We start from the raw sequence: 24,660 nt of genomic DNA, 5'->3' as shown, positions 1-24,660 counted from the left end.
TTCCAATTCAAGTTTTCTTCAGTATGTACACCCAAAAATTTGGAGCATTCTACCCTATTTACTGATTCCTGTTCATGTGTTACATCAATTGTTCGTTTGACGCAATTTGTTGTACAGAACTGGATATAGTGTGTTTTCCAAAACTTTTGAGAAAGTCCGTTCCCAGAAAACGACTTAATTATACTTTGAAAAACATCGTTAACAACATCTTCTGCTACTTTCTCTTTAATGAGATGTATTATGACATTAGTATCGTCTGCAAAAAGTACTAATTTAGGTTGATAGACGTTATCTAGAATGCCATTCACATATATAAGGAATATGAGTGGACCCAAAATTGAACCTTATGGGATTTTCTTTGTGATTTCTCTGCAGCCACTAAAATGTTTGGGTTTCTAATATTGTTCGAATTATTCAGCACGAGTTTGTTAGGTATGATTAAACCAGACGTGTGTAGAGGTATCAATTCTATAAAACTTGAGTTTTTCTAAATGTGTAACATGATCTACTCAGTTAAACGCCGTGGAAAGATCACAAAAAACAGCAAGTGTCGATATTTTATTGTTTTAGACTTGTAATATTTCGTAGGTGAATGTATAAATAGCGTTCTCAGTTGAGCAACCGTTTGCAGCTTTTCGCTGAATCAAGACATTCAGGACAAGGAGGCATATGTTATTTTTCAGCTTCATGGTAAATCAGATGTTCGTAGGAATGGAATTCATGTTGTCCAAAACTTGATGAGGTTTCTTCTCGCCAAGAGGCCGCACTACAAAAGTTGTCATCCGCATATCTCAAAAAAATGACACACTTAAAACTTCCAGAGTCCAACGCCTATTCTCAAAATTTTCCGTAAAAAGTTGGTCTCTAAAGATCGCAAGGGACTGCCAATTTGTTGATAAAATAGTTTATTAAATAAAAAGTAAACGGTGGAGAGCACATACTGAAAGAAAGTTAAGATCTGTTTGTTAAACTGTTTTGCAATGACGGCTAAGGACTCTGCGAGTGGACACAACATCAAAGCTAACCAGTAAATCCGAGGTAATGAGACACAGTGTCTACTACATTCTACTGATAAAATGTACTGAATTCCGAATGTCGTGAGGACACTTGCAAACAAGAAATCTCAAGAGTGAGGCATATGTGAGACCCAGTTTTACTTATGAGTCATAGAGGTAAATCCTTCTCATAAACATTAGAAAGCTCATATTTTCTTTGAGGAACAGCGCTGTATGATTTTAATCTGCTCACAACTTCTTTAAGAAACGACGTATTCAGAAGCGAGACTATCTTCTTAATAAAGGAGCTGGTGGGATCCCCATTGATCTGACGGTGTCTGGAAACAGCCAACAAGTTTTACATCTTAGAACTGTAGAGCACACGTGGGTGGGAGCGCTTTACCGACTGTCTAACGACTGACTACGAAGACGACTGGACGTTCTACAGCCGAAGCGTTAGCAGAAACTATGTTTGGTTACTGCTGAATTCCCACAGTTTTATGAATCAGGTACCACGGCGTGTCCACAAGAAGCTGTGATTTCTCTGAATCCCTTCAGTTTACATTTAAATAGGACGAGAACCGACACAAGTAATTATTATCTGTAACGGTTTCTTCTAGCTTTCCTGCATTTTTCAGTAAAACGTCGTTGGACATCTTACGCTTTTAGCGCAAATTATGTGGGCTGTTAAGGCAAGTATCGTGAATGAACCGATGCCATTTTTACAGTACGTGCGTAAATGGATACTGGTTGCTTACCCAACATAAAATATTCGAAAGTTAGGAAGAAGACTTCGTTATACGTGAAGCACGAGCTCGGATTGGGAAAGGATAGCGAAGAAGACCGTTCGTGCCCTTTTCAAAGAAACCATCCCGGAATTTGCCTTTAAGCGATTTCTGGAAACGTAAATTTGAACACCCAGACGGGATTTGGAACCGCCGAATTCCGAATTAGAATTTAGTGTGTAACCCCTGTGCCACATCTGGCGGTATAAATCTTTGGAACAGGTCGCACAGGTTCTTTCCGCAAATACCACTTTACTTACTTGGAAGTTCATTGTTAGGCGTATCTGCGTTTCTGGACGCCACCATAATTAACCGTCCCCTTTACGGATGTGAGGAATGAGTTGTTAGAATCATAGTTAACTAAAGGACAATACAATACAGCTGAACCAGGGTTTTATCATTAATTTGCATAAATCAGTGTTGTGCACACATGTTTCGCGACTCAGCTTAAAAATCAACCCAGTAATTCTATTTGGTGGTTTGAAGAAAATATCTGTGTGCATGATCGTCGCATCTGATCGCTGGAGAAGGGAATTTCTGAAAGATACAGTAGTCTCGGTAGAAACTGTAAGATGAATATTATCGCATAGGTATGGAGAAAGGAACAAGTAGATTCCAAATGTTTGTCATAACTTTAAGTGATGAGATTGCGACTGTATGGGAGACGGTAAAACAGGAACCATTTAAGCTTTGTTCTTGTAAACTTCGAGTCACCTCAGAGGGTTTACTGAGCTGAGACTCGCCTCTAAATCAGGAATTCCATGTTGGCACAATTTTTCTCATGTGGAATAACTCATGTCTTTTTCTACCAGCCGTTCTACCACTCTGTGTCTTTAGTGATAATAAACAGGTCACTCATTTTATGTGTAAAGGTAAATGGCATTAAGATTAGAGTGTTCATGGTCCGATGCAACGCACCCACATCGTTAGTTGCCAGTTGTGAAATACGGGTGTGCTACACCGTTTGCCTAGCAACTAGGGGCCCGTTGCAAGCATGGCCTTAAAGCGCTCTGCACGTAAGACATGCTGGAAGCTCTGCTTTAACTTCTCAGTACTAAAATATTGCTCTGTTGAACAGCATACTGTTAGAAATCTTGATGTTCCAGTAACATGTAAATCTGCCGTGTGTCAACAACAGATATATGCGTGTCAATAATTAAAGACACCGTTGCGTCAGGATTCTCTGAATAGGTTGAGAGTCATCATACCACATCCATTTTAGGAATGCAGCAGCAGGATCAACAATAAAAATAAAACTTTAGCAATAACCACTACTTCTACAGTTCATAATAATAATAATAATAGTGAATAGTCATTTTCCCAAACGATAAAAGTCTCGCATAGTCCTAAAAGTCTGTTGGTGCAGGGAAATTGAGGAAGCCACCAACTTCGCGCTCCATTCCAGTGAGAAATTAAATGTGTTTTCTCTAGCGATAGTACAAAATGAGTAAGGCGATATCCCTACAGTCGTTTACTGATAACAACATGGTTTCTTGAGCACAGCTATTTGCCGCAGTAAATGAAAATCATGGGGAAACTAATTCTACTTTTTATAATGGATAAAAATTGACAGAAACTGTGAAATTACGAAGCATTCACTGTTACTTTGGAAACGGACAGTTTACTTCACCAGGACAACTAAACCCAATTACTGTGGAGAAAATTCCTCTCCATTAGCAGATACTGAACGTAGGCATCACATTGATTCATCCGCTTCTGTGGCGCTTGCGTATGTATTTAAGATCAAATGACTCTGAGCACTATGGGACTTAACATCTGAGGTTATCAGTCCCATAGATCTTAGAACTACTTAAACCTAACTAACCTAAGGACATCACGCACATCCATGCCCGAGGAAGGATTCGAACCTGCGACCGTAGCGGTCGCGCGGTTCCGGGCTGAAGCGCCTAGAACCGCTCGGCCACACCGGCCGGCGTTACTTAGACAGTCTGAAAGAAGATGTGGCGTACCAGAAATATTAATAGCCATTTCTCTTTACCGATTCTCATTTAAAGGTGAACTTCTGAAGAGTGTGTACAGTATTCGTCGTGACTTGTTTACACGGTATTACACGGCAGTGTGAGAACTTCTGCAGTTGTAGTTTCGAATAACACTGCCTGCAGACGAGACGAGGTTCCCCGGCCGGCCAGATTTCCCAGAGCTGCGCTTCCGCATTGTTCGGGGACGCGACTGTACGCAGCTAGCTAGCTGCCGTCAGGTAAACAAACAGCGGAGCCGCACTGCTCTGCGCTGCCGGCCTCTTGTAAACCCTACCTCCTGTCCGGTAAACTGTTGTCTTCTGCCCTCGGCTCCAGCGGATTATCTTACCTGCGCCGTTTTACGATTTAGCGCGACCGTCTCAAAGTCGTGAACTCGACAATCGTCTCTCTGCTCTTCTCCCTGCCAGGTTTCCCTCCTACTGCTGGCTTCGTTACATTTTCTTCTGTCTTATTAAACGTTTTCCTTCTTTTCTGCTGTATAGGAAAATGATAGCTGGATTGTGCGAACACAGCCGGCCGCTGTTACCGAGCGGCTCTAGACGCTTCAGTCTGGAACCGCGCTGCTACAACGGTCGCAGGTTCGAATCCTGCCTCGGGCATGGATGTGTGTGATGTCCTTAGGTTAGTTAGGTTTAGGTAGTTCAAAGTCTAGGCGACTGATGACCTCAGATGTAAAGTCCCATAGTGCTCAGAGCCATTTGAACCATTTTTTGTGCGGACACAAAACTTTATGTAAAGAAATGGTAAGAGACTTTGTGAACATAGACAGTGTACTCCTACAGGAAACTGCTGTCCCACGAAAGCGGCGTGCTTGTAAATGAATCATACATTTTTTTTTCGGGTTCTCACACACACACATAGCACATATACGACCACTTTCTCTATGCGAAATGGATCTTTCACCTCTTGTGAAATGGTAAAACTGAATTCACTCATTTCTTACCGGAAGTAAATTTTGAAACAGCATGTAGTTGACTGAAACATTATTGCAACATTGGACCAGCATATTTCAGGTTCGCCGTCAGAGACTTCAAATTTACTGTCAATACAGTGTATTTAGGGAGAAACGAGCACTTAAGGACGGTATTAAGGAAGGCGAGCCGGCCGGAGTGGCCGTGCGGTTCTAGGCGCTACAGTTCGGAGCTGAGCGACCGCTCCGGTCGCAGGTTCGAATCCTGCATCGGGCATGGATGTGTGTGATGTCCTTAGGTTAGTTAGGTTTAATTAGTTCTAAGTTCTAGGCGACTGATGACCTCAGAAGTTAAGTCGCATAGTGCTCAGAGCCATTTGAACCATTTGAGGGAAGGCGAACGGTCCATTTCGGTTCATAATTTTAGGAATTAGTGGTTCATCTTTAAAGGAGACCGCGTATAGAACACTAGTGCGACGCCTTCTTGATTACTGCTCGAGCGTTTGGGATCCACAGCAGGTAGGATTAAAGGAACAAATCGAAGCTATTCAGAGGCGGGCTGCCAAATTTGTTACCGGTAGATTCATGATCAAGCGAGTGTTACGGAGATGCTTCGGAATGGCAAACGGGAATCCATGGAGGGAAGCCGAATTCCGTTTCACGAAACACTCCTGAGAAAATTTTGAGAACCGGCATTTGAAGTTAACTGCAGAACGATTTTGCTGTCGCCAACGTACATTTCGCGTAAGGACCCTGGAAGATAAGAGAAATTAGGGCTAGTACGGACGCATATAAACAGTCGTTTTTCCTTCGCCCTGTTTGCGAGTGAAACAGGAAAAGAAATTACTAGTAGTTGTACAAGGTATCCTTCGCCATGCACCAGATGATTGTGCAGAAAGCACCGCATATAAACATATCCTCTACTGTCAGCGATATAAAAGAATTATCCGAAACTCATGGCGTCTCCCATTATGGCAAAGTGAATGTATCCGACACCCTACTTTTCCTTCAAGATACAAGTCCGCAGTCGAAAAGTACAAAAAAGGAAGGAACTAACGAATCGAACGTTAAATGCTTGAACACGCCTTGAGGAAGAATGTGCTGCAACAAAGTGCCTGTCCATATGAGGTGCAAGTACACAGAAATGACTGCGCCATTTTTTGTGCAAAGGTTGTAAAGAGAAACTGACAACAAAATCGATGAGAATAGGCCCTATCTTTATATCATGCTTTACCTTCAAAATGTGTTACATTACTGCTTATTGACGCGCTTTTGTTTCCATCTGTATCTTCCTTTACTTGGAATAGTTTTCTAAATCAGTGTAGCGTACTATTTGTAACACAAATTCGACTTGTGAAAAGAGAGGAGGGATGGCATCAATATGTCGGAATTGTAATCACGAATCTTTGGCTTTTGGTATTCAACTTACTGTTTCATGTTCTGCGTATATACATTTATGAAATAATTGCGTATCAGCGGTGTGTGCTACTTGTCTCAGTTGCTAACCGTAAAAAAAAACCGACCTCATACGGTAGTGTAGCCGTAACCTGCTGCTTACAAACGTCTCAGGGATGGGTATCCAAACTACAGTATATTCGAAACATATGTTTTCAAGATTCTCTTCTGAACAGAAAAACATTTAAATATTATTTAGTTGATAGAAGTATCAACAGTTTTGTACTTCGAGCTGCTTCTAATGATATCTGCATCCAAACTCAGCATGATATTTACGTTAGATGAATCTAGGACGGCAGCTATATGTTTCTTGGATCTTACTGGAAGGTTCCGTCTAAGTATTTCATGAGTATTCGATTCCATGATGCTAGAAATCTTTCACGTAGCATATCCCACTACAATCTTCGGAGAATACATATGACTCTAGCACTCACTAAAAAAAACTATGCTAGAAATTGCACATTCTCTCTCTCTCTCTCTCTCTCTCTCTCTCTCTCTCTCTCTCTCTCTAAGCCTTCTTGATATAGGTCTCAGACTGACCCACTGCGCTCAAGAATTTGTGTTAGCAAAAACTGAACTATGTGCTCGTTGTGAGTATAAAATTCTAGTTTTCCTAAGCAGAGTATTAAACTACTTGTTGGAAAAATCTAAAGGCAGTGGAATACTCAGTAACTATACAATGAAGTAGCTCATATAGTTTCTTCATGTTGTAAATAAGTGGGAACACAGGCTACTGGATAGTATTAAATATCACACGTTGTAATAGAAAGTCAGTAACAAGATGATTTACTGTTACAGTTGTAATCGATTGATGAGATAATTTTATCTTCAAAATTTAACTTAAGCAATGGACGAAATTACCACACTTGCAACGACTTAACAACAAGGATTCCGTAATAAAAGGTGGAATAATCAGCCAACTGGTAATACTGTTTTCGTTCACTTGTCTATATTTGTACCTGCAGTTATTTCCATTTGTGAGGAGGAACTAGTGTCACTCTAGAGAGAAAGTTCATTTCTTCATTACTAATCATTTGAAGGAGAAAAGCGAAATGTTCACTCCTTTAAATTTTATGGATCCCTGTGTAAACACTCCCACGTACTCCTCTTCTTTCTGTCCAATACTAAATTCGTTTTTCCCCTGTACTACGTCTTATGTTACGAGATCTAGTGTTTCAATATACCTTCGCAAATTTCCCAGTAAACTATCCCTTTTTCTGATAGGGTTTACATATACTTCTCTCTTCCTGTTGTTCTTAATACTTTTAGACTGCATACTTTATTTAGCTAGTAATTTTTATCGCCTTCATATAAAGCCATATCACGTTTCTAACGTTTCCAGTTTATTCTTTTCGGATTTTTCTGCAATCCGTGCTGTACTTCCGTCGTACTTTGGGTTCCAGGTGTACTTTTTACAGAGCTGATTCAAAGCTGTAGGCTTGCCCCAGCCCCATCATTTAAAGCTGCTAATAAAAGCCTGTAGGTTAGAATTTTGAACAAAACCGTCACAAGAATCACTACCAAGAGTCAGGGTGCTGAACAAAATTTTTATGCTGGAACTAAGCTATGTTGTGTGTAACTACGCTGCCGCTAATTGTAATGTAACAGATATTTTATATCTTCCCCCGTTGGGCTGCTGAAATGGCCAGCGCTTTTGTTACTTCAAAAAATATAAAACAGAATGATGTTCTTTAAATAACAGAAACAACTCAAATATGATAAAAACTCAACATTTTTATTTTTACTTATACGAACACGAGCGCTCTTCTTAACCTGCGTCTGCTGTGTATGACTGCCACATGTAGACAGTGTGTGTTTGTTTTCACTTTCGTTTTTTTTCCATGATTCGTAGGTGGCCACTGAAAATGTCTCGCAAGCAGATATGTTTATTTTGTTCATGTGAGCGCCCAAACGATTGAATACGGCGTGAAAATAAATAAACAAATGCGTAGCACTAGTGTAATCTACGAAACTAAATGGACTGCGTTATCAATTAAATTTGACATTATCAAATTGGAGAACGCGATCTATTTGAAATACATTCTTTTATCCAGAAAAGTCTTGATCGCGTTTGGTAGATATGGTGTAGTTAACTTGTTTCGACTCTGAGTCACCATCAGAACTAAAAATCTGGAAAAGTCAAAAGTGCAACATTCCTGTTAAATATAAACAGTTTAAAAAAGTATTAAAAGGAAATAGAAATATACCCAATAACTTGTTACGGAAGTAACACGCCAAATCGTTATCAAACGCTCATTTTCGCGATTTATGAGGATTTGATATTTTACCTTTGTAACAAGATACCGGGTTTTTTATTGTTATTATTTTGCTACAATTATTCACAGTGATTGATCGCGTATGCCTTTTTCATGTTTACTGGTTCCGGCATTAGCCATCTTCATATCTGTTACAAGAAATATAAAAGCAAGGTAGCTAAAATGTGCAAACGTACCAATTTTTCTGCCCTTTCAAAACAGGATGTAGACCGTCATAAGTTTTTCTGTGCAACATGTACACGTCACAATTTAAAACTTCTGCAGATTAATGGTGTAGAGATATTTACGTAATCGTACATATACACTGATCAGCCAGAACATAGCGACCACCGACCTACTATCGATGTAAACCTGACGAGGCAGCGTCTGCTGCCGAGGAATGATTGCTCGTCAGACACATGCACGGTGCATGTAGTATCAGTGAGCATGCTGTCCGTGTGTAGAATGGGGAAGGTACGCGATTACTCTGAGTTTGATCGAGGGCAGATTGTGATGGTCCGGGGGCTGGACACGAGCATTTCGGAAACTGCACGACTTGGGTGTTCGAGGAGTGCTGTGGTGAGTGTCTTCAACACGTGGCGAAACCAAGGTAGTACCACGTGTAGACGTCATGGGGTTCGGCGGTCACCCCTCATTTCAGATGGCGGACGTCGTAGGCTGGGCAGACTGGTAAAACAGAACAGGCGGCGAACTGTGGCTGAAGTAATGTCAGACTTAAATGATGGGCAGTGCGCCGAAGCCTCCTAACAATAGACCTCCGCAGCCGACGCCCCATGCATGTGCCAATGTTAACAAGACATCGGCAAGTGTGACTGAAACGGGCACGTGACCATCGGCATTGGACGTTGGCGGAATGACAGAGCGTTGCATGGTCTGATGAATACCGATACCTTCTTCATCATGCTGATGGGAGGGCGCAAATCCGTCGTCTTCCAGGGGCAGCAGCTCCTTGACATCCGTACTGCGGGACGGATACAAGCTGCCGGCGGCTCCATTATGTTCTCCGGAACATTTACGTGGTCATCCATGAGTCCAGTGAATCTCGTACAAGGCACTGTGACGGCCAAGGAATATCGTACACAGGTTGCAGACCACGTACACCCTTTCACGCCGACAGTGACATTTTTCAACGAGATAATGCACCATGTCGCAACCCAGCAGTGTGATGGAGTGGTTCTAGGAACGCAGTGGCGAGTTCCAATTGATGAGCTAGCCCCCGCCGCCGCTCCCTCCCCCGCTCGCCAGATCTGAAACCCATCTAACACGGCTGGGATGTGATTGAACGTGTTGTCTGAGCTCATCGCCCCCCTCCCCAGAATTTACGGGAATTAAGTGACTTGTGTGTGCAGATGTCACTCCATCCAGCGGTCCACCGAGGCCTCATTGCTTCCATGCCACGACGCACCGTCGCTGTTATCTGCGCCAATTGTGGACATACCGGCTATTAGATACGTGGTCATGGTGTTCTGGCTGATCAGTGTACAAAGTAAGTGGCGTGCTTCAGATGTGTGCTATACTCAATAATATACTTTTTGAATAAAGTATTGTTTAAATAGAACGCGTGAGTATACCTTAACAGCTTATCTGAAGCGCAGCGCATACCTTGTCTACGTATGATAACGTAGATTTCTCTCCATCTGCAGCACTTTTGAAATGTGACGTGACGTGTACATGCTGCACAGAAAAACGTATGACTTTATACATTTTGTATTGAGCTGTGGGAGAAATACTGGTGTGATTGCACATTGTACGTACTTTACTCATACAGTCTGTACAAATGTGAATTTCCTCTGTGTGTTTTATTAAATTGTTGCATCTTATGAGTTGTGGTCGATAACTTGTACTGATGTAGTTTTATTCTCCTTTTATTGATTGTTAGTAGTTAATGATGATACAGATAGTTATGTGGGTCTCCTGCAATAAGTGGTATAAGTCTTACTAGTATATGACAGCATGTTATGAAACGTTTTATGTTCAGTCTGAACTCTTCAGTATATGACTACATACTCCATTTGTTTCACGGACATTGCATTAGCAAAATGGTTCAAATGGCTCTGAGCACTATTGGACTTAACTTCTGAGGTCATCAGTCCCCTAGAACTTAGAACTACTTAAACCTAACTAACCTAAGGACATCACAGACATCCATGCCCGAGGCAGGATTCGAACCTGCGACCGTAGCGGTCGCGCGGTTCCAGACTGTAGCGCCTAGAACCGCTCGGCCACACCGGCCGGCGCATTAGCATTATACCGTGATTCTCTATGCATAACATGAAATATTGACCTCCATTAAGTAGATTCATTTCTTACGATTATATTATGTATATACTTTGCTCGCTAGTTTCAGTTAATATGGTTTCTCTTATCTCGTTTTATTCCTTAATTTATCCGTAACTATATGTAACTTCCTGTACTGGTTGATATTGTTATTGTTATGTTATTACATGTTACCACTGTATATAAGATTTACACCACGTTCCCCTTTTTTTGGTTATTTATTTCATACTGGTACCATTGTTGTTTCTACACAGGGCGTGAAGATGCTGTAATAGAGCGCCGAAACTGGTTCCCTAATAAAATAAGGTTGAAAATTGACGGATCAGAGGTGTTTAATTTGAAATCCTCAATGTGAACAGTGGTCTGTTGTGAGGCAACCGTTTACTGTGACTTTTCTTTTAAATCTGCTGTAACGCATCCGAAGATGGCTAAGCTGGAACCGGTAATCAGAATAAAGGGCACGTGCGGTCAACGACTGAAAATTATGGTAGTAAAAGGGGCACCATGATCGCTAGCTGTGAATGGGGCTTTAAGTTCGCCATTGTGAAACATTAGTTTTCTCTCTACCTAGCACTTTTTAATATTTTTGCCGGGTGGTGTGGCCGTGCGGTTCCAGGCGCGTCAGTCTGGAACCGCGTGAACGCTACGAAGCAGGTTCGAATCCTGCCTCGGGCATGGATGTGTGTGATGTCCTTGGGTTAGTTAGGTTTAAGTAGTTCTAAGTTCTAGGGGACTGATGACCACAGATGTTGAGTCGCATAGTACTCAGAGCCATTTGAACCATTTTTTAAATATTTTTGTAACTGTTTATGTTTAATAGTAATATTGCATTTTTGCTTTTCAAGTTTTTTAGTTCTAATGACGACTCTGTACAGCCGAAACTGGTTAACTGTAGTATGTGTGGTCCGTAGCTCGTGGTCGTGCGGTAGCGTTCTCGCTTCCCTCGCCCGGGTTCCCGGGTTCGATTCCCGGCGGGGTCATGGATTTTCTCTGCCTCGTGATGACTGGGTGTTGTGTGATGTCCTTAGGTTAGTTGAGTTTAAGTAGTTCTAAGTTCTAGGGGACTGATGAGCATAGATGTTAAGTCCCATAGTGCTCACAAGGGAACCTCCCCATCGCACCCCCCTCAGATTTAGTTATAAGTTGGCACAGTGGATAACTAAATCTGAGGGGGATGCGATGAGGAGGTTCCCTTGTCAGAGCCATTTGAACCATTTTTGTAGTATGTGTACCGAATACGAACACGGCATTTGTCAATAAAATAGTGAAATTGGTTGTGTCAGAGTCAGGGGAGGTGTGTAATGAGTCGCTGGCTAGGATGGAAGAGGCCCCGGGGAGTGGCTAGCAACAGGAGCCGGCGAGTGTCGCCTGCCGGGAATTAGTATTCGGAGCGAGATGGGATCTGGGGCCAGAGGTGAGCGGCGCGCGGCCCAGCCGATAACCCGGCCGGCGGTTACGTAAACGCCGCGCATTGTGGCGGTGGCGGTGGCGGCGGCGGTAGGCCGGGCCCCGTCGCTCGGCTCCTGGGCAGGCAGACGAGTGATGGCGCCGCGTTAACCTCGCGCGCCGCCGCCATTGACACACGAACCGGCCCGCTCGTTGGACCGGCCAGGCTGCCCAACGTCCTCGTGCTGACTCTCCGTCGAGATTCTCGACTCGCATCCGTGGATATCGGATTCGCCGTTCTTGGCTTGGCGGCCCTGCCTGATACATTAGTCGCTTCATTTGTTTCCTTCTTCGCTCACAACGGGCAGTCATAAACAATTCATATCGCCCAGAAAAAAATCAAGTTGCGACCGTCAAACGTGTTAGTGGTATTAGGCCCTTCTCTACATATTTTTCCTAAAGATGGATAACTTGGCGGAGACCTCAGTGTAGTCAGCATATGACTGCTCAGGGAATATTCTACCTCGAAAATCACCTTGTTATTGGCTGGCTGGTGTTGGGGAAGGAGACCAGACAGCGAGGTCATCGGTCTCATCGGAGTAGGGGAGGATGGGGAAGGAAGTCGGCCGTGCCCTTTCAAAGGAACCATCCCGGCATTTGCCTGGAGCGATTTAGGGAAATCACGGAAAACCTAAATCAGGATGGCCGGACGCGGGATTGAACCGTCGTCCTCCCGAATGCGAGTCCAGTGTCTAACCACTGCGCCACCTCGCTCGGTACCTTGTTATTCTGGAAATGTGTATCACGCAGTGATTTCTTCACCAGACGGAAGAGGTGGTGACAAGTGAGGAGAATACACACGGTGATGCAAAATTTGGTAGACCAAAGAAGAAGCGTCTATGACTGTTCCCCGTGCGGAATGCGCTGGCAGCAAAAACAATCCCTTGGAAACCTTCTTGCAACGCTTCGCCTCCAGTAACCTCGCCAGATTTCCGTAGTCTAGTCCTGTGACTGACTGCCTGTTAGCACCACGCTTCGGCAGTCCTAAAGCATTAAGCATCGCCTCGCCCGATTATGGGTTGGTCTTCGACATTCTCACCGGTGGTGAAGCCAGAAGTTGCCGTTGAATGCTCTGCTCCTTTCCTTCGGAGTCATAGTGATGCAGCCAACACTCGTTCGTTGTGATTAGCTGTCGAAAGAAGTCTTGCAGAATGGACTGGCGGAACTGCAACACCTCTGCTGCTGCCTCCGTTGAGCGGCTTTTTCGAACGGTTTCAGCAACCGCGGAATGCTGCTGGCGGCAACCTTTGTCGTATTTAAAAGTCATACAAGGTGCTGCAAACCGGTCCATCACTGATGTTCACTGTTTCTTCTGTCTCCCATTGTGATACGCCATACGCCAGTCTTCACGCACCGGGACCTCCTTCCCTTTTGCAATTCCTGGACCTTCCCTGAGATATGGTCCGCCGCTTCGTTCTTCGTCATTCAGATTTGTTTGTGCACACTGGAAGCGTCTCGACTTGCCAGGTTAGCCGAGGGTGTTAATGCGCTGCTCCCTGGAATCGGTTAGGCGCGCCGGCCCCGGATCGAATCCGCCCGGCGGATTAACGACGAGGGCCGGTGTGCCGGCCAGCTTTGATGTGGTTTTCAGGCGGTTTTCCATATCCCACTAGGTGAATACCGTGCTGGTCCCCAGGTCCCGCCTCAGTTACACAACTTGCAGACATTTGAAAACGTTCGCACTATTTCATGGCTTACACTAGACCAGACAGGTAGGGTACACTAATTCCGTTCCAGGAGGCACGGGGTGGCGACAGGAAGGGCATCCGGCCACAGTCTGACACTAACATCGCCAGATCCGTAATAACAAGGCCCACCCCGCGCTGAAGTGGGACAAAGGCCCGAAGAAAATGATGACACTAGAAGCGTCTGACCACCCAACCCACTGTGTCACCTGGTGCGGCAGTGTTGCCGTACACTTCTGCCAACTCAGCATGGATAGTGGTTGCGTTGTTCCTAGAAAAAGGATTACTGCACGATATCCCACTTTATCTGTGGGCTGCGACGTATTGTTTCCGCTCCTCAAGCGAATAATAATGCAAAGGAACTGAAATTTCTATTTAATGCTAGATGGTCAACACGAACATAAAAAAGTGGCATATAAATAAGACACAAGTAGTTACATCTTGAAACTTCCTGGCAGATTAAAACTGTGTGCTGGACCGAGACTCGAACTCGGGACCTTTGCCTTCCGCGGGAAAGTGCTGTACCATCTGAGCTACTCAAGCATGACTCACGATCCGCCTTCACAGCTTCAATTCTGCCAGTACCTAGTCTCCTACCTTCCAAACCTCACAGAAGCTCTTCTACGAACCTTGCAGAACTAGCACTCCTGAAAGAAAGGATATTGCGGAGAAATGGCTTAGCCACAGCGTGGGAGATGTTTCCAGAATGAGATTTTCACTCTGCAGCGGAGAGTGCGCTGATATGAAACTTCCTGACACATTAAAACTGTGTACCGGACCGAGACTCGAACTCGGGACCTTTGCCTTCCGCGGGCAAGTGCTCTGCCAATTGAACTACGCAAGCACGACTCACGAGCCGCATTCACAGCTTCAATTCTGCCGGTACTTCGTCTCCTACCTTCCAAATCTGCAAGGTTCGCAGAAGAGCTTCTGTGAGGTTTGGAAGGTAGGAGATGAGGTACTGGCAGAATTGAAGCTGTGAAGGTGGGTCGTGAGTCGTGCTTGGGTAGCTCAGATGGTAGAGCACTTGCCCGCGAAAGGCAAAGGTCCCGAGTTCGAGTCTCGGTCCGGCACACCAGTTTTAATGGTGGTGGTGGTTAGTATTTGACGTCCCGTCGACAACGAGGTCACTAGAGACGGAGCGCATGTTCGGGTTAGGGAAGGATTGGGAAGGAAATCGGCCGTGCCCTTTCAAAGGAACCATCCCGGCATTTGCCTGAAACGATTTAGTGAAATCACGGAAAACCTAAATCAGGATGGCTAGAGACGGGATTGAACCGTCGTCCTCCCGAATGCGAGTCCAGTGTGCTAACCACTGCACCACCTCGCTCGGTCACAGTTTTAATCTGTCAGGAAGTTTCATATCAGCGCACAATCCGCTGCAGAGTGAAAATCGCATTCTAGTTATATCTTGTATAACACTTTTGATAACAATATTGAAACTCAGTATTTTTGGGGTATGAATATAGACAGAACACAGAGTTATCATTACATGAATAGTGCTCGCCCACTATTGTAACAGGATTTGCACCGGAAAACTAAAGAAAAGATGTATACTATTTAGAGCTTGTCGATGGGATTCGTGCTTATTTGGTTGAACCGATACGTTTTCGATACGCTGTGAAAACTGATTTCACTTAGGTAGGATTCATCTTGAATCTTGTTTTGTTGGCCTATTCGTAATTGAGTGGGTGGTTTTCGTGAGTGGAGTTTATAGTTGCCGCTAGGTTTCCTGGTACGGCGCTGAAAGACAACTAGAGTCTGATCCCGTCCAATGGCACCCTGTCGGACGGCCAATTTTAGTACCTCCGTCCAGCGAACGGATCGCAATCCACATTGCAACACGCCCTCGCTTTAGGAGACAGTGTAAAGATATTTGGAATTCACCTACGACATTAGTGCACCACCTAGTGATAGGGAGCTGAATGTGACCACTTCTCCTCCTTTTACCGTCCAAATTTACTGATGACAGAGCGTCAATGTGCCAAAGTGTAATTTTAGAAAGCATTCTGTAACATCCTTGCTTCTGCGGATATCGCTTCGTCTGCCGCAACCAGCAGCCATAATGTCGGGGAAAAGCCTGAAGATGATGTGAGGAAAGGGCCAAAATCGATTTCTAACGAATAAAACCTGAAAACGCGATCGAGACTGTGTTTATTTGATTTGTAGTACCAAAGTGGGTTATTCAGCGCCGCTGCTGGCACGAAATTTGGCAGTGTCATGGGGCAACTATAGGTCAAAATGACACAATGTGCGAGACTTATTTTTTTCTATAGACCAACCTTTTTTCAGTGGTTTGGGGGTCGCGTTATAAGCTTTTACAACCACATACTACTCAAGCTCACCGATACTGCTTTCTCACAGATTAATCTGACAACTGTTTACGCTGTATTTATGAAAACATGCAAAGTGCACGACGACTTATTGAATACGTAAAATATAGATAATATAGACGTGTCACAGTACCTTTTTGTTTGCGCATTCATTTTAATGTGTTATGCAATCCGACTATACAGTAAAATCTTGCACGAAGTCTGAGAACTAGAGTACTGAACATACAGCGAGGGAAAGCCGCGCGTCTAAATTTTCTCTTACGCTCAACTATATGTAAAGACAGAGTCCTTAAATCTGTGCAGGTTATCGTCGAACGTTGCGTAATGTTATCGTGTACGTCGACTTTTGGACACATATTGCAAACGACGCCGTAAAAAATATTTTAAAAAATTGTAAGAGCTGGCCATAAAAAGCCACTTTCAAGATATTCTACAATCCAGTTACTCTTGTAAGTGTCTGACACAGTAACCTCCTAAAGGCGAGGTGACTGTTTGAACATCAATTTACAATTTATCCAAGCTACTCAATCGATCTCTTTGAGGACAGTGAACTCGACAGCTGACGCCAGAGAGGGAAGCACCGGAAATACTGACCCGATCCGTTAATAATTTTTGATTCCGTTTAAGAGTGGGTTGATAAATATTAAATTAACAGCACTTAGTTGCATAACTTGGCTTCGCTTGTTTGCCGTAATTTTTTTATTTTATTATAAAAAAGTGCCGAGAGCAATTCCGTAGAACTGTGGCCAGCCTCTATCTTTTACATATTCTTTACTGAATTCATTACATTCACGTTAGATTCCGTTGAATACCGAAACATACATTTATCCTTGTGACCGAAAGCAGTGGTACACGATCCACTTATCACTGCTCATTTTGAAGCTTCATCCCTTACGTTACAAAATAGTATAGCCTGTACTGCTTAATATTTTATGTGTCCTGATGCCGTACTTCAGGCTAACAATATTAAAGTCACGAATGAAGTCATGGATAACTGACGTTCTTTCCGTAGCATCTATTCATGTGAACCTGCTGAAACCTTAGATCTGTTGCCATCGCTCTCAGAAGTAATCGAACTCTGCGACGAGATGTGTTTGAATATTTCCGTATGAACAGATCATGCATTACAGGCCCAGTTAAAATACCACATATGCATACACCGTGTCATTCAAAGAGGGCACAAGACACAGTAGTTGTTTACCCGACCATGCAATATTTTGTCCAGTAAGAGTACAGTACACAATTTAGGGACGTCTGTTTATTTTAAAAGAAGTTAGTTTCAACACATCTCCGCAAGACGTGAAATGATCGCACGCGGCAACATACTTCCCATTCCTTTATTGTTTTATTTTTTTTTATACGTCCATAAAAGCACAAACACGATGTGATCGAATATGATACATCATACAACGGCCAGATGTTAGCAACTGTTTACTAGTTACAGTGTTATATTTTCCCCGACAAAAATGGTGGGTTGCTATACTGTTACTTACAAGGTGCGTGTGAAAAGTTGGGGAATTGGTCTCAGGAAATAAAAGAAACGAGAGTTACAAACAAAATACTCGCCATTAGCTAGAATACACGTCTGATATCGGTTGCAAAGCTATTGGAAACTGTTAGCAAGCAATTCTTGTGGAACCGCTCTGTACATCGTGGTCACGCGTTCTTGGATATTTGCCTCATTACAGGAGATGAGACCTGGTGCTGCCAATAGTATCCAGAGACCAAGCGACAGTCGGTGGCGTGGTGCTCGTCTTCCCCGCCTCCAAAACAGTCACCCGACAAAATGTAAGATTATGACGATGTTGGTCGTCTGTTTCGACAGCAAGGGCTTCATGCATCAGGAATTTCTACCTGACGGAGATGGAGGAAGCGATGGACACCATGTCGTTGACTGTCGCTTGGTCTGCAGATCGTGTTAGTTGGAATAGGTCTCTTCCGCTTCAATAACGAGAGTATCCAACAAAGCATGACTACTGTGATTCGAGCAACTCCACAAGAAGCTTTTGCTGGAAGTTTTCAGACGTTTTACAACCGACAGCAGAATAGTGTTGTGGCTTTGAAGGCCAGTAAAGGTATTTTATTTGCAACTTTTGTTTCCTTCATTTTCTGAAACAATTACCTAACTTTTCAGACGCACCTCGTATTGGCACATAGCAGTCTAGGATTGAACTAAACAAAAATTAAGCTCGATTGGTGATTGTTAGTGAAACGTACTATATTTTTTCTTCTGTAGTGTATCTGTCGTATGACATTTCAACTCTAAAGGCTGTGCCTCAGGTCCTTTCCTACCTTCATTTGTTTGTATTTTCGTCCTCTTTTTAATGTCATCCGTCATTCCAATTCTTTTCCTACTTCTTCCTCTCGTTCCTTCCATTTTCAATAATTCTTTGTTGCAGACAATTCTTACGCAGTATATGTCCCAGCCAAGATTTTTTTGCTATCTCTGAACACTTCCGATAGCTTTCTTTCTTCCCCTATTTTGTTCATGGCTTCTTTATTCTTAAGTGTGTCAGTAAACTTCACCTTAAGCATTCTTTTCCGTTGCCACATTTCAGAGTCCGCAGCTCGTGGTCGTGCGGTAGCGTTCTCGCTTCCCAAGCCCGGGTTCCCGGGTTCGATTCCCGGCGGAGTCAGGGATTTTCTCTGCCTCGTGATGACTGGGTGTTGTGTGATGTCCCTATGTTAGTTAGGTTTAAGTAGTTCTAAGTTCTAGGGGACTGATGACTATAGATGTTAAGTCCCATAGTGCTCAGAGCCATTTGAACCATTAGAACCACATTTCAGAACTTTCTAAATGTCTGAGCAGCGCTGCCGAATGACGACAGTAGTCAGCGCGGGCCGGGCCGGCGCTGTCGCTGGAGTGCTGGTTATCTTTGCGTTCTAACAAGGGAACCTCCCCATCGCACCCCCCTCAGATTTAGTTATAAGTTGGCACAGTGGATAGGCCTTGAAAAACTAAACACAGATCAATCGAGAAAACAGGAAGAAGTTGTATGGAACTATGAAAAAAATAAGCAAAATATACAAACTGATTAGTCCATGGGAAAATAGGCAACATCAAGGATAATGTGAGGTCAGGAGCGCCGTGGTCCCGTGGTTAGCGTGAGCAGCTGCGGAACGGAAGGTCCTTGGTTCAAGTCTTCCCTCGAGTGAAAAGTTTTAATTTTTAATTTTTTATTTTCAGACAATTATTATCTGTCCGTCCGTCCGTCCGATGCGATCACTTTTTTGGGAGTGATTATCACATCGAGAAGAAAACCTAAATCGGGCAAGGTAGAAGAATCTTCTTACCCATTTGCCAAGTGTACAAGTTAGGTGGGTCGACAACATATTCCTGTCGTGTGACGCACATGCCGTCACCAGTGTCGTATAGAATATATCAGACGTGTTTTCCTGTGGAGGAATCGGTTGACCTATGACCTCGCGATCAAATGTTTTCGGTTCCCATTGGAGAGGCACATCCTTTCGTCTACTAATCGCACGGTTTTGCGGTGCGGTCGCAAAACACAGACACTAAACTTATTACAGTGAACAGAGACGTCAATGAACGAACGGTCAGATCATAACTTTGCGAAAATAAAGAAAGTAAAATTTTCACTCGATGGGAGACTTGAACCAAGGACCTCTCATTCCGCAGTTGTTCACGCTAACCACGGGACCACGGCACTCCTGATCTAGCATTGTCCTTGTATTGTTTATGTTGCACATGGACTACTCAGTTCGTATATTTTGCTTTTTTTTTTCATAGTTCCACACAACTTGTTCCGGTTTTATCGATTGAGCTGTGTTCAGTTTTTCAAGGCCTATTCACTGTGCCAACTTATAACTAAATCTGAGGGGGGTGCGATGGGGATGTTCCCTTGTAAGTTCCCTTTGAATACCTGTAATACGAATATCGCACTAATGTGCGACCGCGCTATTGAATGGGCACGTAAAATTTAGGTTTAAAAATTATTTCGTTCGTAATGGGAAACCAACCGACGTTTTCCGTCGAAGCTGAGCGTCGCACGAAAGACGTGATGAGCAGTGTTTGTCTCGGCTGACTTCAACTACACATCGCAAATATGAAGTTGCATATATCTGCCGAAAGACGAGAGAAAATGCGCCTGACGTCTCTCAGGATGGGCACCTGTTGTATCTGTTTGAAATATAGGGTGATTTTTCCACCCTGTACAAACTCTAGGGATAGATCGATGAGAGGATACGGAACAAAAATGGTCTATGAACTTATGTCCGGAGATGCATGGTTTCCATGTTAGAGACTATTTATTAAATCATATTTTGTTATAGAGACTGCGGTCTAATTAGCGTTTACGATGCAGCCACAGTTACAGTATGCATGGTTTCCTCCTAGAGGATAGTACTGTTCCTCAAACGTCATGCCCTATCGTCCTCTCCTCCCGTAGTAACTGGTAATGTTGGGTCCGATTCTCATTTCTCTTGCTGATTCATCTCGCAGTGGGTGTGATGCAGCGTTTTACACATTGGCTGCGTATTCCAATGGAGGGCTTGCGGACATAATGTTTACTTACTGAAAGGCAAATGGCAGCGGGCGGCGGGTAGCAACGTTGTATCAGGAGACCTATCCCCGCCGGCATCAACGACAGCGTTGAATGTTTACAACACTGTTTCGCCGTTTGTCTGAGACAAGATCGTTTCAGGAAGCTGGAAATCATAAAGGATGTACCTGAAATGTCAGGACAGCAGACCTAGAGGAAAATGTGATTAACACTGTGGAAGGTGACCGCCGTGTCAGTACCAGGCAGTTGGCCCACCAGCACAGCGTAAGCCAGACGATTGTGTGGAACATTCTCTAGGAGATTTGTTAGCCGGCCGCTGGTGGCCGAACGGTTCTAGGCGCTTCAGTCTGGCACCGCGCGACAGCTACGGTCGCAGGATCGAATCCTGCCTCGAGCATGGATGTGTGTGATGTCCTTAGGTTAGTTAGGTTTAAGTAGTTCTAAGTTCTAGGGGACTGATGACCTGAGATGTTAAGACCCATAGTGCTCAGAGCCATTTGAACCATTTTTGAGAATTGTTACCCTCCTTATCACTTACAGCGCGTGCAGGGCTTCCTAGAGACAGACTTTCCACATCGGGAGCAGTTTTGTCACTGGTTTCTTCACCAGGCAACCACGATTCCAAGATATGTGTCATCCATCGTATTTACAGGTGAGGCCACATTTACGCGGAATAATATCTTCAACTTTCGTAACAGTCGTCTGTGGGAAAGTATGCAGAACTCCCACGGTGTGGTTACAGCGAGTCATTAGCATGGATCCAGCAGGAATGTGTAGGCCGGGATAATTGTAAACCGTATTTTTGGACCGGTCTTCCTTCCACGTCGACTAACAGGCCGGAACTATCGGCGTTTCTTGCGAATTATTTTGCCTCCCCTGCAGGAAGAAGTGCCATTGAAGATTTGAAGCGTTATGTGGTTGCTGATTTGGAGACACTTCAGCATTGTATTCGTGCTACCTTTAACACTGTTCGGATGCAGCCTGGCCGATGTGAACGTGTGAGACAGAACAAGCTATGGCATCTACTCCCATGCATTGAAGCACATGGAAACCATTTTCCATGTGCACGGTACACCACGTATTAGACCGCAGTCTCCGTAACAATGTATGATTGAATAAATGGCCTCTAGCATAGAACCAAGCATGTCCGCACATCAATTCATTAGACCTTTTTTGTTCCGCATCTCATCCGTCAATCCCTAGAGTTTGTACACGGTGGAAAAAACCACCCTGCTGTCAGATGCGTACGTGGGCGAAGAGCTAGTTGCCGAAAAATGAAACAAAATGTTTATTTCAAAATAAAAGAACAGCCTACCCAAGAAAACGACTCAGTGTACGTCAAAGTAACGTTTGCTGTTTGCGTCAGCCGCGACGTGCAGTACAGTGTGGCGGTACTCGCGGACCGGCGCCCTTCCGTCAAAGAGTGTGGGCCCAGGAATCGGACCCGGCGCTGGGCGAGGGCCGTGTTGTCGGCGAGTCGCGGCACAAGTGTCGGCGGCGCCGGCGCCGGCGGCGGCCGCATCTCGCCGGCGCGGCGTGCCGCTCGCGCACCACTTGAGGCGAAATCTCGAGTGGCCGCCGGCTGCCTGGTGCTGCTGCGTGCTGCCGCCGTATCGGGACGCGGCGCACCGGCGGGGAAAAAAGGGTACGGGCCGGCATTCCGGCAGCGGCGCGCCACGTGCCGCCGCGCCGCCTCGCGGAAAACGCACCGCGCCGCACTGCCTCTTGGGCCGGCGATTTATGCCGGCCGGGGTCTGCACTGTGTCCGGCCCGCTGCTTACGGCCGAGCGCTTGCATGTGCAGCGCCCTCTCGCCGTCACCTTATCTCTGGGCTCTCATTGACCGCCATATGCTCGTTATTTGGCGCGAAGCGGGACGCCGTGTGCAGACGGGACTCGTCTTCTCGGCTCGCGGGTAGACTACGGCTGCAACGTCCTGTGTGGCTGCTACAGTTGACACCAGAGAAGAATACCTGCGAGGGCCAAGGTGCGGGCTTTTAACAGTCAGTCCTTGTGCGCTTGCTCCTTTCCGTCCCTGCTGTCTGTGGTCGATGTACGTTAAAATAAAAGTCTTATAACACAAATCAAAGCAACAAACCGCTGGTTCCTTTAAAATGGCACTGCCAATTTCCTTCCCCATCCTTGAAACATTTCGAGCTTGTATTCTGTCTGTAATGACCTCGATGTCGACGGGATGTTAAACTTCAATCTTCCTTTTCAATAGCCGTTACAATGCGTTGCATGTGTTGCAGGTATACTGCGCAGTGATTTTTGTTTTACATTCGATAATAGATTCTAGTAGTAGTAGTAGTAGTAGTAGTAGTACGGACGTGAAAGTCATGACTTTCTTAAAGAAAATATTTGATGCATAAGCGAAACATAAATTCTGTTCCTGGTATTTGTATAATTGCGAGACAGTCGGGAAAGTAATGGCATCTGCATTTTCGTTAGTGCTGTGTGAGTTATTTACGACACATTATAAAGTCACTTAAGAAAGCAAGTATGTACCGCATAAGTGAGCACGGTTCAAGACATATGAAATCTGTAAAGCGTAGACAGATGTTGAGGATTTCTATTGGTGACTGTTGATATAGCTTCTCATTGGTGAGTGGCTTAGTCTACATGATAATCTCATCAACGATAACGCTATAGCTAAAACACCGGACAGTAAAGAAAACTAAAGGATAACAAAATGGGAATTAATGTTATTAAGTTTGTGATGTTGAAATGGCAAATACTTTATTCGTGTGGTTCCCATCGTTTTGTTGAGTCCGAATATATCTGGGCTATTCTGGTTTAAGTACGTGCTTTCCTCTGCTGTCCTGTTTGTCCACACCCGTCCTTTGATCAGTTACGCAACTATCTACAATTGCAGCTAGTGCTACAGTTGTTCTAGAAACAGCACCCTTGGTTGAGTATTATTCCTCCGTGACGGTTGCTTTTGCGCTGCACCGTCCGGTCACCTGCGGGCGTACCGCGCGGCCTGTATTAAATATGGACCGATCCCTACCGAGTCTCTGTCAGTCCACTCCCACCACAATTGCTTTGTATCGGAACGTCAGCTGCGGCGCTATTATCGCTGTTTGCCGCAGCGTACCTCGTCATTCATGACTACGTTTACCCTGCTGCACCATTTATGTACCGTCCACCGCTTCGATCTGCTGTGACAGTTAAAATGCCGCTCCAGTTCACGAGCAGGAATTGTTTCTCTTTGAGGTGCACTGTCGGAAATGGATTGTGTTATGCCATGACGCGCCAGTCCGGTATTCATCAAAGTTTGTGGAGGTGTTCTTCACGTAAAGCGTTCATTCCGTTCGGAACTGATATCCATCATCAACATCAGTATAAGGAGTGACCCCCCCCCCAGGGGGAGGAATACACCGTTGTATTCGTTGTGGCAAGCAACCAGTCTCGAAATGGCATTTTGAGGAAGTTCTTGCTATGGCTGACACATCCTCTATCAGTTTATAAAGTTTGCTGTCAGAAGGCCTTTATGAAAGTCTATGCCTTCTCATCGCATCACAGGAATGCTCTGTGTATGACAAATCTAGGGACCGTTCAAGGCCAATTACGGACCCGTACATTCGTCAAGGCATTTACGATGCCAGGTGGAGTGTGGGGGTTTGATTTATCCTGCTGGAATAGGCTATTTGGTGAAAGGTTTTTCTTCCTTACTTCATACTAGCGAGTATTCTGCCGTCCACCAACAACTGAAGGGTCTGGTGCAAGACCGGAGTAACTCCTTTCCAGCTACGTGTGCGCCAAAAGTAGTTGCATCTTGGTGCAAAAATGGAATAGATCCGCTGAAAACTTACGGTAATACGAAGGTGGTTTGATGAGTCTGGTAAAAGAGTAAGAAAAACGTTTATTTCGTTAACAACTCACCTTACTTCTCCACATAGTTGCCTTCGAGCGATATACGCTTGGTCTGCCGGTCCTCCAGCTTTTTCATCCCATCGGAAAAATAGGCTCTGTT

The 24,660-nt window shown here is 44.5% G+C and overlaps 1 protein-coding gene and 1 non-coding gene across 7 annotated transcripts in view; one reads left to right on the top strand and one right to left on the bottom strand.

Moving 5' to 3' along the window:
• LOC124615399 (myocyte-specific enhancer factor 2) overlaps window positions 1–24,660 on the top strand; it is an 870,744-nt gene that overhangs the window by 555,244 nt on the left and 290,840 nt on the right. The window lies entirely within an intron of this gene.
• Window positions 15,087–15,159, bottom strand: Trnaa-cgc. The gene has a single exon. It is a non-coding gene; the product is annotated as a tRNA-Ala (tRNA).

This window comes from Schistocerca americana, chromosome 5 (assembly GCF_021461395.2).
Source record: "Schistocerca americana isolate TAMUIC-IGC-003095 chromosome 5, iqSchAmer2.1, whole genome shotgun sequence".
In the NCBI taxonomy this organism is placed as follows: domain Eukaryota; kingdom Metazoa; phylum Arthropoda; class Insecta; order Orthoptera; family Acrididae; genus Schistocerca; species Schistocerca americana.
The sequence above is the reverse complement of the archived record's forward strand: the minus strand, read 5'-3'. Positions and strand labels throughout refer to the sequence as shown.